Genomic DNA, 12,870 nt, shown 5'->3' on the forward strand with positions numbered 1-12,870 from the left:
AAAGAAAAAAAGAGGTGCAAGATGGAATTGTCCTTGGGCCCTCCCACCCACCCTTATGTTGTATAAACAGGACATGCACACTTTAACGAACCCATCATTTCAGCGACAGGGTCTGCCACACGACTGACTGAAATGACTGGTTGGTTTGGGCCCCCACCAAAAAAGAAGCAATCAAGCTCTCCTTGCACAAACTGGCTTTACAGAGGCAAGATGTCCACCTCATCATCATCCTCCGATTCCTCACCCCTTTCACTGTGTACATCCCCCTCCTCACAGATTATTAATTCGTCCCCACTGGAATCCACCATCTCAGATCCCTGTGTACTTTCTGGAGGCAATGCTAGTAAATGTCTCCACGGAGGAATTGATTATAATTCATTTTGATGAACATCATCTACTCCACATTTTCTGGAAGTAACCTCGTACGCCGATTGCTGACAAGGTGAGCGGCTGCACTAAACACTCTTTCGGAGTACACACTGGAGGGAGGGCAACTTAGGTAGAATAAAGCCAGTTTGTGCAAGGGCCTCCAAATTGCCTCTTTTTCCTGCCAGTATACGTACGGACTGTCTGACGTGCCTACTTGGATGCGGTCACTCATATAATCCTCCACCATTCTTTCAATGGTGACAGAATCATATGCAGTGACAGTAGACGACATGTCAGTAATCGTTGGTAGGTCCTTCAATCCGGACCAGATGTCAGCACTCGCTCCAGACTGCTCTGCATCACCGTCGGCGGGTGGGCTCGAAATTCTTAGCCTTTTCCTCGCACCCCCAGTTGCGGGAGAATGTGAAGGAGGATGCATCGGAGGAATCCCAGGCAGGAGAGGACTCGTCAGACTTGCCAGTGACATGGCCTGCAGGACTATTGGCTTTCCTGTGTAAGGTGGAAATTGACACTGAGGGAGTTGGTGGTGTGGTTTGCAGGAGCTTGGTTACAAGAGGAAGGGATTTAGTGGTCAGTGGACTGCTTCCGCTGTCATCCAAAGTTTTTGAACTTGTCACTGACTTCTGATGAATGCGGTGCAGGTGCCGTATAAGGGAGGATGTTCCTAGGTGGTTAACGTCCTTACCCCTACTTATTACAGCTTGACAAAGGCAACACACGGCTTGACACCTGTTGTCCGCATTTGTGTTGAAATAATTCCACACCGAAGAGGTGATTTTTTTTTGTATTTTGACCAGGCATGTCAATGGCCATATTCGTCCCACGGACAACAGGTGTCTCCCCGTGTGCCTGACTTAAACAAACCACCTCACCATCAGAATCCTCCTTGTCAATTTCCTCCCCAGCGCCAGCAACACCCATATCCTCATCCTGGTGTACTTCAACAGTGACATCTTCAATTTGACTATCAGGAAATGGACTGCGGGTGCTCCTTCCAGCACTTGCAGGGGACGTGCAAATGGTGGAAGGCGCAAGCTCTTCCCGTCCAGTGTTGGGAAGGTCAGGCATCGCAACCGACACAATTGGACTCTCCTTGGGGATTTGTGATTTAGAAGAACGCACAGTTCTTTGCTGTGCTTTTGCCAGCTTAAGTCTTTTCATTTTTCTAGCGAGAGGATGAGTGCTTCCATCCTCATGTGAATCTGAACCACTAGCCATGAACATAGGCCAGGGCCTCAGCCGTTCCTTGCCACTCCGAGTTGTAAATGGCATATTGGCAAGTTTACGCTTCTCATCAGACGCTTTAAATTTTGATTTTTGGGTCATTTTACTGAACTTTTGTTTTTTGGATTTTACATGCTCTCTACTATGACATTGGGCATCGGCCTTAGCAGACGACGTTGATGGCATTTCATCGTCTCGGCCATGACTAGTGGCAGCAGCTTCAGCACGAGGTGGAATTGGATTTTGATCTTTCCCTATTTTAACCTCCACATTTTTGTTCTCCATTTTTTAATGTGTGGAATTATATGCCAGTATCAATAGCAATGGCCTACTACTATATATACTGCGCACAACTGAAATGCACCACAGGGCCAATATTTACTAAGAATTTGAGTTTGTCCGATTTGTGTTTTTTTTTCTAAGTCCCAATCCGGGAATTCACTAAGCACCAATCTCGGCAGTGTTTGGACTATTCGTAATGGTTTGATTTGCAAAGTTCCGAAATACGAATGAATAGACCATCGGTCAAACACGGCTGTTATTTCATACAATACGGGCATTCACTATTCATTCGTATTTGGGTGTTGGTTTCTGAGTGCTCAAGTGCGGGTCTGTTTTTTGTCAAATCGTTAAAAAAAGCAGCAAAAAAATAGACATGCTTTTTCCAGTCGAGTTTGGATAACCATGCACGGATCAGTGAGATCTGTGCATGGTTATCTATGGGAAAGGGTCTGTTTAGTGTAAAAAGTGTAAATAAAATTGCGTGGGATCCCCCCTCCTAAGCATAACCAGCCTCGGGCTCTTTGAGCCGGTCCTGGTTGAAAAAATATGGGGAAAAAAATGACAGGGGTTCCCCCATATTTAATCAACCAGCACCGGGCTCTGCGCCTGGTCCTGGTTCCAAAAATACGGGGGTCAAAAAGCGTAGGGGTCCCCCGTATTTTTGAAACCAGCACCGGGCTCCACTAGCCAGGTACATAATGCCACAGCCGGGGAACACTTTTATACTGGTCCCTGCGGCCCTGGCATTACATACCCAACTAGTCACCCCTGGCCGGGGTACCCTGGAGGAGTGGGAACCCCTTAAATCAAGGGATCCCCCCCCTCCAGCCACCCAGGGGTGAAGCCCGAGGCTGTCCCCCCCATCCAAGGGCGGCGGATGGGGGGCTGATAGCCTTTGTAAAAAATTTGAATATTGTTTTTAGTAGCAGTACTACAAGTCCCAGCAAGCCTCCCCCGCAAGCTGGTACTTGGAGAACCACAAGAACCAGCATGCGGTGGCAAACCGGGCCCGCTGGTACCTGTAGTACTACTACTAAAAAAATATCCCCAAAAAAACAGGACACACACCGTGAAAGTACAACTTTATTACATACATTCCGACACACACATACTTACCTATGTTCACATGCCGACTCAGCCCACGTCTCGACGGCGATTCCAGGGTACCTGAAAATAAAATTAAACTCACCTAAATCCTGTGTGTCGTGTCCTTTTGTAATAATCCACGTACTTGGCAAAACAAAAAAAACGGAAACCTGACCACGCACGGAACTTTGCGGTCAGCGGTGAGGTTACTTTCGGTTAACCGCTGACCGCAAATTTCCCACCATTGGCTACAATGGAGCGCATAGGCGCTACATTGTATCACTGCCGTGTGCTGCCTGACAGACACTACAGGAGCACACAGCCAATCAGGAGGGTGCCACGACATGGCGCTCCCTGATTGGCAGAAGGGACCCTCTTTGACAGGAGTCAGGGGGGGTCCTGGCAGTCGGGGAAAGGGGTCCCATGTGTAAACATGGGACCCCTTTCAGTGCGTGGTCGGGTTTCCGTTTTTTTGTTTTGCCAAGTACGTAATGCCAGGGCCGCAGGGGCCAGTATAAAAGTGTCCCCCGGCTGTTGCATTATGTACCTGGCTAGTGGAGCCTGGTGCTGGTTTCAAAAATACGGGGGACCCCTACGCTTTTTGTCCCCCGTATTTTTGGAACCAGGACCAGGCGCAGAGCCCGGTGCTGGTTGATTAAATATGGGGGAACCCCTGTCATTCCCCCCCATATTTTTTCAACTAGGACCGGCTCAAAGAGCCCGAGGCTGGTTGTGCTTAGGAGGGGGGACCCCACGCAAATTTTTTCTGATTTTTTAAGACTTTAATCAACTTTTTAATGTACACAATGAAGCCCTGCACGGATCTCACAGATCCGGCCAAGATTCCTTGTGTTTTGTCAGGCAGTGTTTTACTCATCACTCCCGTAAAACACTGCCTGATATTACGAATCGCATCGACATCGGAAAAAACGAATTGTGAAAACTCGTCAGCTTAGTGAATGACCGTATCAGGATTCAAAAAGTTGCAGTAAAATGCACCCGATACCATTCAAGTTCAAACACGAATCTTTGTAAATATACCCCCAGGTATGGATGGATAGTATACTTGACGACACAGAGGTAGGTAGAGCAGTGGCCTTCCGTACCGTACTGCTATATATACTGGTGGTCACTGTCAGCAAACTGCAAAACTAAAATGCACCACAGGTATAGAATCTAGATGGATAGTATACTTGACGACACAGAGGTAGGTAGAGCAGTGGCCTTCCGTACCGTACTGCTATATATATACTGGTGGTCACTGTCAGCAAACTGCAAAACTAAAATGCACCACAGGTATAGAATCTAGATGGATAGTATACTTGACGACACAGAGGTAGGTAGAGCAGTGGCCTTCCGTACCGTACTGCTATATATACTGGTGGTGTATAGTATACTTGACGACACAGAGGTAGGTAGAGCAGTGGCCTTCCGTACCGTACTGCTATATATACTGGTGGTCACTGTCAGCAAACTGCAAAACTAAAATGCACCACAGGTATAGAATCTAGATGTATAGTATACTTGACGACACAGAGGTAGGTAGAGCAGTGGCCTTCCGTACCGTACTGCTATATATACTGGTGGTCACTGTCAGCAAAACTCTGCACTGTACTCCTCCTATATAATACTGCTGGTCCCCAGTCCCCACAATAAAGCAGTGTGAGCACAGATATATGCAGCACACTGAGCACAGATATGGAGCGTTTTTCAGGCAGACAACGTATAATACTGGTGGTCACTGGTCAGCAAAACTCTGCACTGTACTCCTCCTATATAATACTGCTGGTCCCCAGTCCCCACAATAAAGAAGTGTGAGCACAGATATATGCAGCACACTGAGCACAGATATGGAGCGTTTTTCAGGCAGAGAACGGATAAAACTGGTGGTCACTGATTAGCAAAACTCTGCACTGTACTCCTCCTATATAATATAGCTGCTCCCCAGTCCCCACAATTAAGCAATAAGCACAAATATTTGCAGCAACATTAATAAACGGAGAGGATGCCAGCCACGTCCTCTCCCTAACATTTCCAATGCACGAGTGAAAATGGCGGCGACGCGCGGCTCCTTATATAGAATCCGAATCTCGCGAGAATCCGACAGCGGGATGATGACGTTCGGGGCGCGCTCGGGTTTACCGAGCCATACGGGAGAATCCGAGTATGCCTCGGACCCGTGTAAAATGGGTGAAGTTCGGGGGGGTATGGTTTCCGAGGAACCGAACCCGCTCATCACTACTGTGAACATCGCGTTCACAGACATATCGCGTCGTCCCTGCAGCACAGCCGACGGCCAATATATCTAATGATATATTGTCGCATCATGCTGCAGACACCGGCGGTGATTGACAGTACAACTGGGCAGGCACATGTAAACGCCCGCCCAGTTTGTGACGTCAGTCCCGACGGTTCGGGCAGTGTGTATGCACAACACACTGCCCGGTCCGTCTGTAAATATATCTGCAGATCAATTGATCTGCAGATATATCTACCAGTGTGTACCCAGCATTAGAATCTTGCTGGAGTAAAGTGATATATAAATAAAAGAATAATAATAATAATAATAATAATAATAATTATTATTATTATTATTATTATTATATATGACACTTTGTTACATTATTTATAAATAAGGAAATAATTATTGTGCTGAAACATTAGACTAACCTGTGCTACTTACTGTATGTTACAGCAATGGCTAGTTCAGAAGGTCTCTGGCTCTGCCTTCCTATTGATAGGCTGAGAAAGTCATAGAAAATTTGAAATCCGCAAAAACTCTTAAAAAACCTGGCTGCACAGATAAGGTCCCACTGAGACATATGCCAAATATCTTATAGATGCTGTATGTGTTACACAGGGGTTACTTTACTAATGTCCTCAGAAATCTTCAGATTTGCTACTAGGGACTGAATGACAAATGTTAGCCTGGGTTATATAAGATCAAATGGCACAGGCTCTTCTACCAGTGCGGCACAGGGAAAAATGAGTGTGACATAAAACGTGCATGCCGTGATTAGTCTAATGTGGGTGTGGCTTACAGTACATAGCCAATGAAATGCATGAAAATTAGTATGTAAAAGAGCAAGGGGTGAAGAAGGGGAAGGGGTGGTAGAGCAGGGAGGGGGATTGGTAGAGGGGGAAAGATGGGGCACATGCAAAGGGTGAAGTAGGTAGTGGAACGTTAGCAGCGGGGCCGCAATGTAGATATTGAGCAGTAATGCAGCTGTATGTGCTCACTTTGGGGCCTATTTATTAAGCTGAACGAGACTGTTCAACATGCGAAAACACTTGTTTCCGCATGTTATAAGTAACCCATGTGGCCCGATATGGACGCTGGATAGTCATTAACCACTGCAGAAGGTTTAGTTCCCAGAGGCCGCTACTTCCTATTAGGAGTTCTAGAGAGAGAAGAAGTCTCCACTCAGATGCCTCGCCTCCTCTGGCCCGCTATGTGCTCATGGATGAATTCAGTTCACGCATGCACAGGGCCGGCAATAGAACTCTGTTATGATTCCAGTACTTCTGACCAGAGGAGATCTTATGACAAAGGCCAGAGTACTGGAGGGGAATGCTGGTTATGGGAGCAGGAAAGCCTAGTAACCCCTGGCGCCCTAACTCCGTTGTCTCGCCCGTGTTATCAGAAATCCCCTGCGAGACTATGGTTGCTTGAGCCCATGGCAGCCGCGTTTGAAGGGCGGATTATGTCTGCCCAACTCCGATGCCCCCTCAGGTCTTAATGGGAGACAAAGGGAAATCCGAGACAGGGTGATAACAAGGGGCCCTCTGACTAAACAACCAGGCCAGGGGCTACAAGCTAACTAAACTCAAACCAGAAGTATGTGCGGACAAACCGCCAGGGAAAAGGACAACCAAAATCCACTAATCCGTTACTCCTACCCAGCACCGCTGGATACCAGAGTGGATTTGTGGGAGCGGAATCCTCCGCAAAAGCTCCGAGACTCAATATAACAAATAATAAATAGTAAGCGGTCAAGCCGCAACACACGGCTACGCCGCGACTCACGAACACCACAGGATGTTAAAGGTGCTCGGTCAGGACTCCAGGAACAGATGACAACTCCCGAGTACTGGACCACTGAGGACAGGAACGACCGGATAGAGCAGGACTGGAAACACTCTCTGCAACAGATACAGCAAACAGGAAGCTCAGGAACTAGCAGGAACCAAGCTCAGAACTCAAGCAGACTGAAAACCCAGAAATATCACCAGCGTCTGTGAACTGCAATCAGCCAGCATATAACAGAGAGGCCTAATTAATAATCCAGAGCAGCTGGCCTATTGCATGATTCCAGCTGACAAGATGCAATTAGCAGCCAGGTGAGGCTGAACACATGGAACAAGCTGCAATTACACAGACTAACCAGCGGCAGCAGACAAGAGCATACTAAAACAGAGCAACAGGAAATCCTGGCATGCAAGACAACTTAATAAACATAAAATAGAAATGAACCACTACCTGTGGTTCATAACAGTATCCCCTCCTTAAGGGTGAGCTCCGAGCACCCCATGATACCCACGGGGAACATAAACAGAAGTATAACATAAAATACAGAACCAAAATGCAAAACAGGAATGAGCCACAGCCGTGGCTCATAACAAACTCTTGGGGCCCGGTATACAGATATCTCTGCCCCCCCCCCCCCCCCCCACCACCACCACCACCACCACCACCACCTCGACCTCCGCCTTTACCCCCCCATCAGGGGTGTCAGAACGTTTTTAGGTTGGGGGGGGCAAAATATAATCTCAATTTGGCGCCCCTATATTGCTGAATCACTAAAGGCCGGATCCACAATTGAGAAGGCCAGATCAACACTAAATTCCCACACCCAGAAAAGCTTAATATTGCTTTGGCTGCCTCATGTACAGGTGTAGCCACACTCATCATCACGACATGGATGGCGTGCCTAGTGTGCCCGCATCTATGGCATGCACTCCATAGACTTTAATGGTGCAATTGCCAGCTGTGACTAGTTGCAGCACGGCGTATACTGCAGCTTGCCGCGATGCATATGTCCATGCATATACATCGCGGCAACGATGAGCATGGCTATAACCGTAATTAGTGACCAGAATGTCTGATTGTATGATGTCACTTCAGCTCTCCCATGTCCCTCTAGTTTCCCACCATGTGCCTCATGTAGCAGGGAGAGTAGATCAAGCACTAGCAGTGAGCAGTGCAGTGCTGGCGCCGAGGTGACTGACTGTAGTGGCCGTGGGAGTTACAGGGAGGGCGAGGGCAGGGATGCTGAGGGAGAGTTACAGGGAGGGCGAGGGCAGGGATGCTGAGGGAGAGTTACAGGGAGGGCGAGGGCAGGGATGCTGAAGGGGAGTTACAGGGAGGGCGAGGGCAGGGATGCTGAACTACTGTGGCAACCCCTCCTAATGACTAATTAAGCAATTGGAATTTTCTAATTAGCTTAATTAGTCTTTAATTCCGCAGCACCGCCTCTCCTCCAGATCTCTTCTTCTTCTCACAGAGCGATCTTCCAGGGACCTGCCGGGCACGGGACAGGTACGTACTACTACTGCACCCCCTCAATGCACACTACACTGAACCTCCCTCCCCACACACTACACTATCACTGCTACCCTGCAACCCTCTCCCAACACACACTACTGCCACTATCCTGCACCCACTTTCCCCACACACACATTACACTACCGCTGCTACAATGCATCCCCTCTCCACACACACATTACACTTCCGATGCTACAGTGCACCCCCTCTCCCTACACACACTACATTACATTACCACTGCTACCCTGCACTCCTTCTCCCCACACCAGAGCCGGCCCTAGCCAGTATGATGCCCTAGGCAAGATTTTGGCTGGTGCCCCCTAGCACCACCGCTGGTTCTGCCTCTGACCTTGCACCTCTTTCCCACCACACCATCACCCCTCAACCATAGCAGTCCTCATTTTGGGGTTTGTAACCCCTATATTTTAAATAGGAACAGTTCGCACATTTGGCGCATAGCCCAAAAAGGGGTGTGTTTTTGCTGGCAAGGGGCATGGCCACACAATAGTAACCCCAATTCCAATTACGCCACACAGTACTGCAACTTTATTCACATATGATCATGCGATAGTGTCCATAATTAATATTACATCCCACAGTAGTATCACTTTACCTTATAAACGTTACTACTCACAGTAGAGCCCCTTATTCACATTATATCACACTGAATTGCTCCTTATTCACATTACACCACACCCTATTGCTCTTTATTCACATTAGACGACACAGTAGTGTTCTTTCTATACGCAACGCCACATAGTAGAGCACCTTATACACATAATGCCACACAGTAATGCCCCTTACACATATGAGACACATTATTAATGTCCTTATAAACATAATGCACCTTACACATTATGACAACCTTTATTAATACCCTTTTACACGTAATGTCCCTTACACATATGCCGCACATTATTAATGCCCTTATACACATAATGACACACATAGGGGTACATTTACTAAGATTCGTATTTTCCAGAATCATGTCCAAGTTCAATCACGAATGACATCGACAGTGTAAAATTGCAACTTTTTGAATTGATTACGATGGATTTACTAAGCTGTCGTATTCGGGTTTTTCTTTTCTTCCGATGTCGATGTCATTCGTGGTTTTTTACCTATTTTTACGGCAGTGATTAGCAAAACACTGCCGACTTTTTTTACAATCAATCTCGGCCGGATCTGTGTGATCCGTGCTGGGGTTTTTTTTTTTAAATTAAACACTGTAAAATAATAAAAAAAAATGCGTGGGGTCCCCCCTCCTAAGCATAACCAGCCTCGGGCTCTTTGAGCCGATCCTGGTTGCAAAAATATGGGGGGGAAAATGACAGGGGTTCCCCCATATTTAAGCAACCAGCATCGGGCTCTGCGCCTGGTCCTGGTCCCAAAAATACGGGGGACAAAAAGAGTAGGGGTCCCCCGTATTTTTAAAACCAGCACCGGGCTCCACTAGCTGGACAGATAATGCCACAGCCGGGGGTCACTTTTATATAGTGCCCTGCGGCCGTGGCATCAAAAATCCAACTAGTCACCCCTGGCCGGGGTACCCTGGGGGAGTGGGGACCCCTTCAATCAAGGGGTCCCCCCCCCAGCCACCCAAGGGCCAGGGGTGAAGCCCGAGGCTGTCCCCCCCCATCCAATGGGCAGCGGATGGGGAGGCTGATAGCCTTTGTTGTAAAAGAAAAGATATTGTTTTTAGTAGCAGTACTACAAGGCCCAGCAAGCCTCCCCCGCATGCTGGTACTTGGAGAACCACAAGTACCAGCATGCGACGGAAAAACGGGCCCGCTGGTACCTGTAGTACTACTACTAAAAAAATACCCAAAAAAAGACAAGACACACACACCGTGAAAGTATAATTTTATTACATACATACACACATACATACATACATACTTACCTTATGTTCCCACGCAGGTCGGTCCTCTTCTCCAGTAGAATCCAAGGGGTACCTGTTGAAGAAATTATACTCACGAGATACAGGGGTCCAGGCTCCTCGGGAAATCCAGGGGTAATCCACGTACTTGCATAAAATAAGAAAACGGAAAGCCGAGCCACGAACTGAAAGGGGCCCCATGTTTTCACATGGGACTCCTTTCCACGAATGCCAGAAACCCACTCTGACTGATGTCTAAGTGGGTTTCTTCAGCCAATCAGGGAGTGCCACGTTGTAGCACTCTCCTGATCGGCTGTGTGCTCTTGTCCTCACTGACAGGCAGCACACGGCAGTGTTACAATGTAGCGCCTATGCGCTACATTGTAACCAATGATGGGAACTTTCTGCCCTGCGGTTGACCTAAAGTGACGTCACCGCTGAGCTGAAAGTTCCCATCATTGGTTACAATGTAGCGCATAGGCGCTACATTGTAACACTGCCGTGTGCTGCCTGTCAGTGAGGACAAGAGCACACAGCTGATCAGGAGAGTGCTACAACGTGGCGCTCCCTGATTGGCTGCAGAAACCCACTTAGACAGAAGTCAAAGTGGGTTTCTGGCATTCGTGGAAAGGTGACCCATGTGCAAACATGGGTCCCCTTTCAGTTCGTGGTCGGGACACCGTTTTATTTTTTTTTTCAAGTACGTGGATTAACCCTGGATTTGCCGAGGAGCCTGGACCCCTGGATCTCGTGAGTATAATTTCTTCAACAGGTACCCCTTGGATTCTACTGGAGAAGAGGACCGACCTGCGTGGGAACTTAAGGTAAGTATGTATGTATGTGTGTATGTATGTAATAAAATTATACTTTCACGGTGTGTGTGTCTTGTCTTGTTTTGGGTATTTTTTTAGTAGTAGTACTACAGGTACCAGCGGGCCCGTTTTTCCGTCGCATGCTGGTACTTGTGGTTCTCCAAGTACCAGCATGCGGGGGAGGCTTGCTGGGCCTTGTAGTACTGCTACTAAAAACAATATCTTTTCTTTTACAACAAAGGCTATCAGCCTCCCCATCCGCAGCCCATTGGATGGGGGGGGGACAGCCTCGGGCTTCACCCCTGGCCCTTGGGTGGCTGGGGGGGGGGGACCCCTTGATTGAAGGGGTCCCCACTCCCCCAGGGTACCCCGGCCAGGGGTGACTAGTTGGATTTTTGATGCCACGGCCGCAGGGCACTATATAAAAGTGACCCCCGGCTGTGGCATTATCTGTCCAGCTAGTGGAGCCCGGTGCTGGTTTTAAAAATACGGGGGACCCCTACTCTTTTTGTCCCCCGTATTTTTGGGACCAGGACCAGGCGCAGAGCCCGATGCTGGTTGCTTAAATATGGGGGAACCCCTGTCATTTTTTTCCCCATATTTCTGCAACCAGGATCGGCTCAAAGAGCCCGAGGCTGGTTATGCTTAGGAGGGGGGACCCCACGCAATTTTTTTTTTAAAAATAAGGACTTTCCCACCCCTTCCCACTGATATACATGCACGGATCTCATGGATCCGTGCATGCCTATCCAATCACGAATAAAAAAAAAAGGTCTGGTTTTTTTTTAGCACTTTTTTACGAGTTGTAATTTTTCACGGCAGTGTTTGTTTGTTTTTTGCTTTGCACTTCTTAGTAAATGACCGAGATTCATACTTAAACAGCCGCGTTTTGACCGATGGTGTATTCATTCGTAATTTTTTACCTGAACTTGCAAAAAATTACGAATGCCCTCATCACTGCCGTGATTAGTGCTTAGTAAATTACCGAGATGACACTTTGATGAAAAAACGGCATCTCGGTCAAAATCGGGAGCTTAGTAAATTTCCCCCATAGTGCCCCTTACACATATGTTGCACATTATTAATGCATTTTTTACATGACAGACATAATGCTCCATACATATATTCTGAACACTACTGCACAACCAACCCACTCACATGCACACAGCACTCAGACTGCCACGAACACTGTGACCTCTGCCTTTGCTTGAATACAGATGTGTCCTCAAATCTTGCCTCAATGCTAACGCCGGGCACATTTTTTGTTATGAAAATGCATCTTTTTTTGCATTGCTGTGTGGCTAGGATGCACAAGCAGCTTCTGCATGCCTATATACTGTGTGAGACTGTGGCTGTATCTGCATATGAAATGCTACACAGAGAATATAGGCATGCCGCATATCATTTTAATCAGCAGAAGCTGCTGGTGCCCCTAGGCATATCAAATGCCCTAGGCAATTGCCTAGTTTGCCTATGCCTATGGCCGGCCCTGCCCCACACACACTACATTGTATCACCACCACTACCCTGCACCCCCTTCCCCCCCACACACACATTACACTACTGCTGCTACCCTGCACACCTCTCCCCACACACCCTACATTACACTACCGCTGGTACCCCGACTCCCCTCTCCCCATACACACTACATT

Source organism: Pseudophryne corroboree, chromosome 4 (genome assembly GCF_028390025.1).
Source record: "Pseudophryne corroboree isolate aPseCor3 chromosome 4, aPseCor3.hap2, whole genome shotgun sequence".
NCBI classification, from domain to species: Eukaryota; Metazoa; Chordata; class Amphibia; order Anura; family Myobatrachidae; genus Pseudophryne; species Pseudophryne corroboree.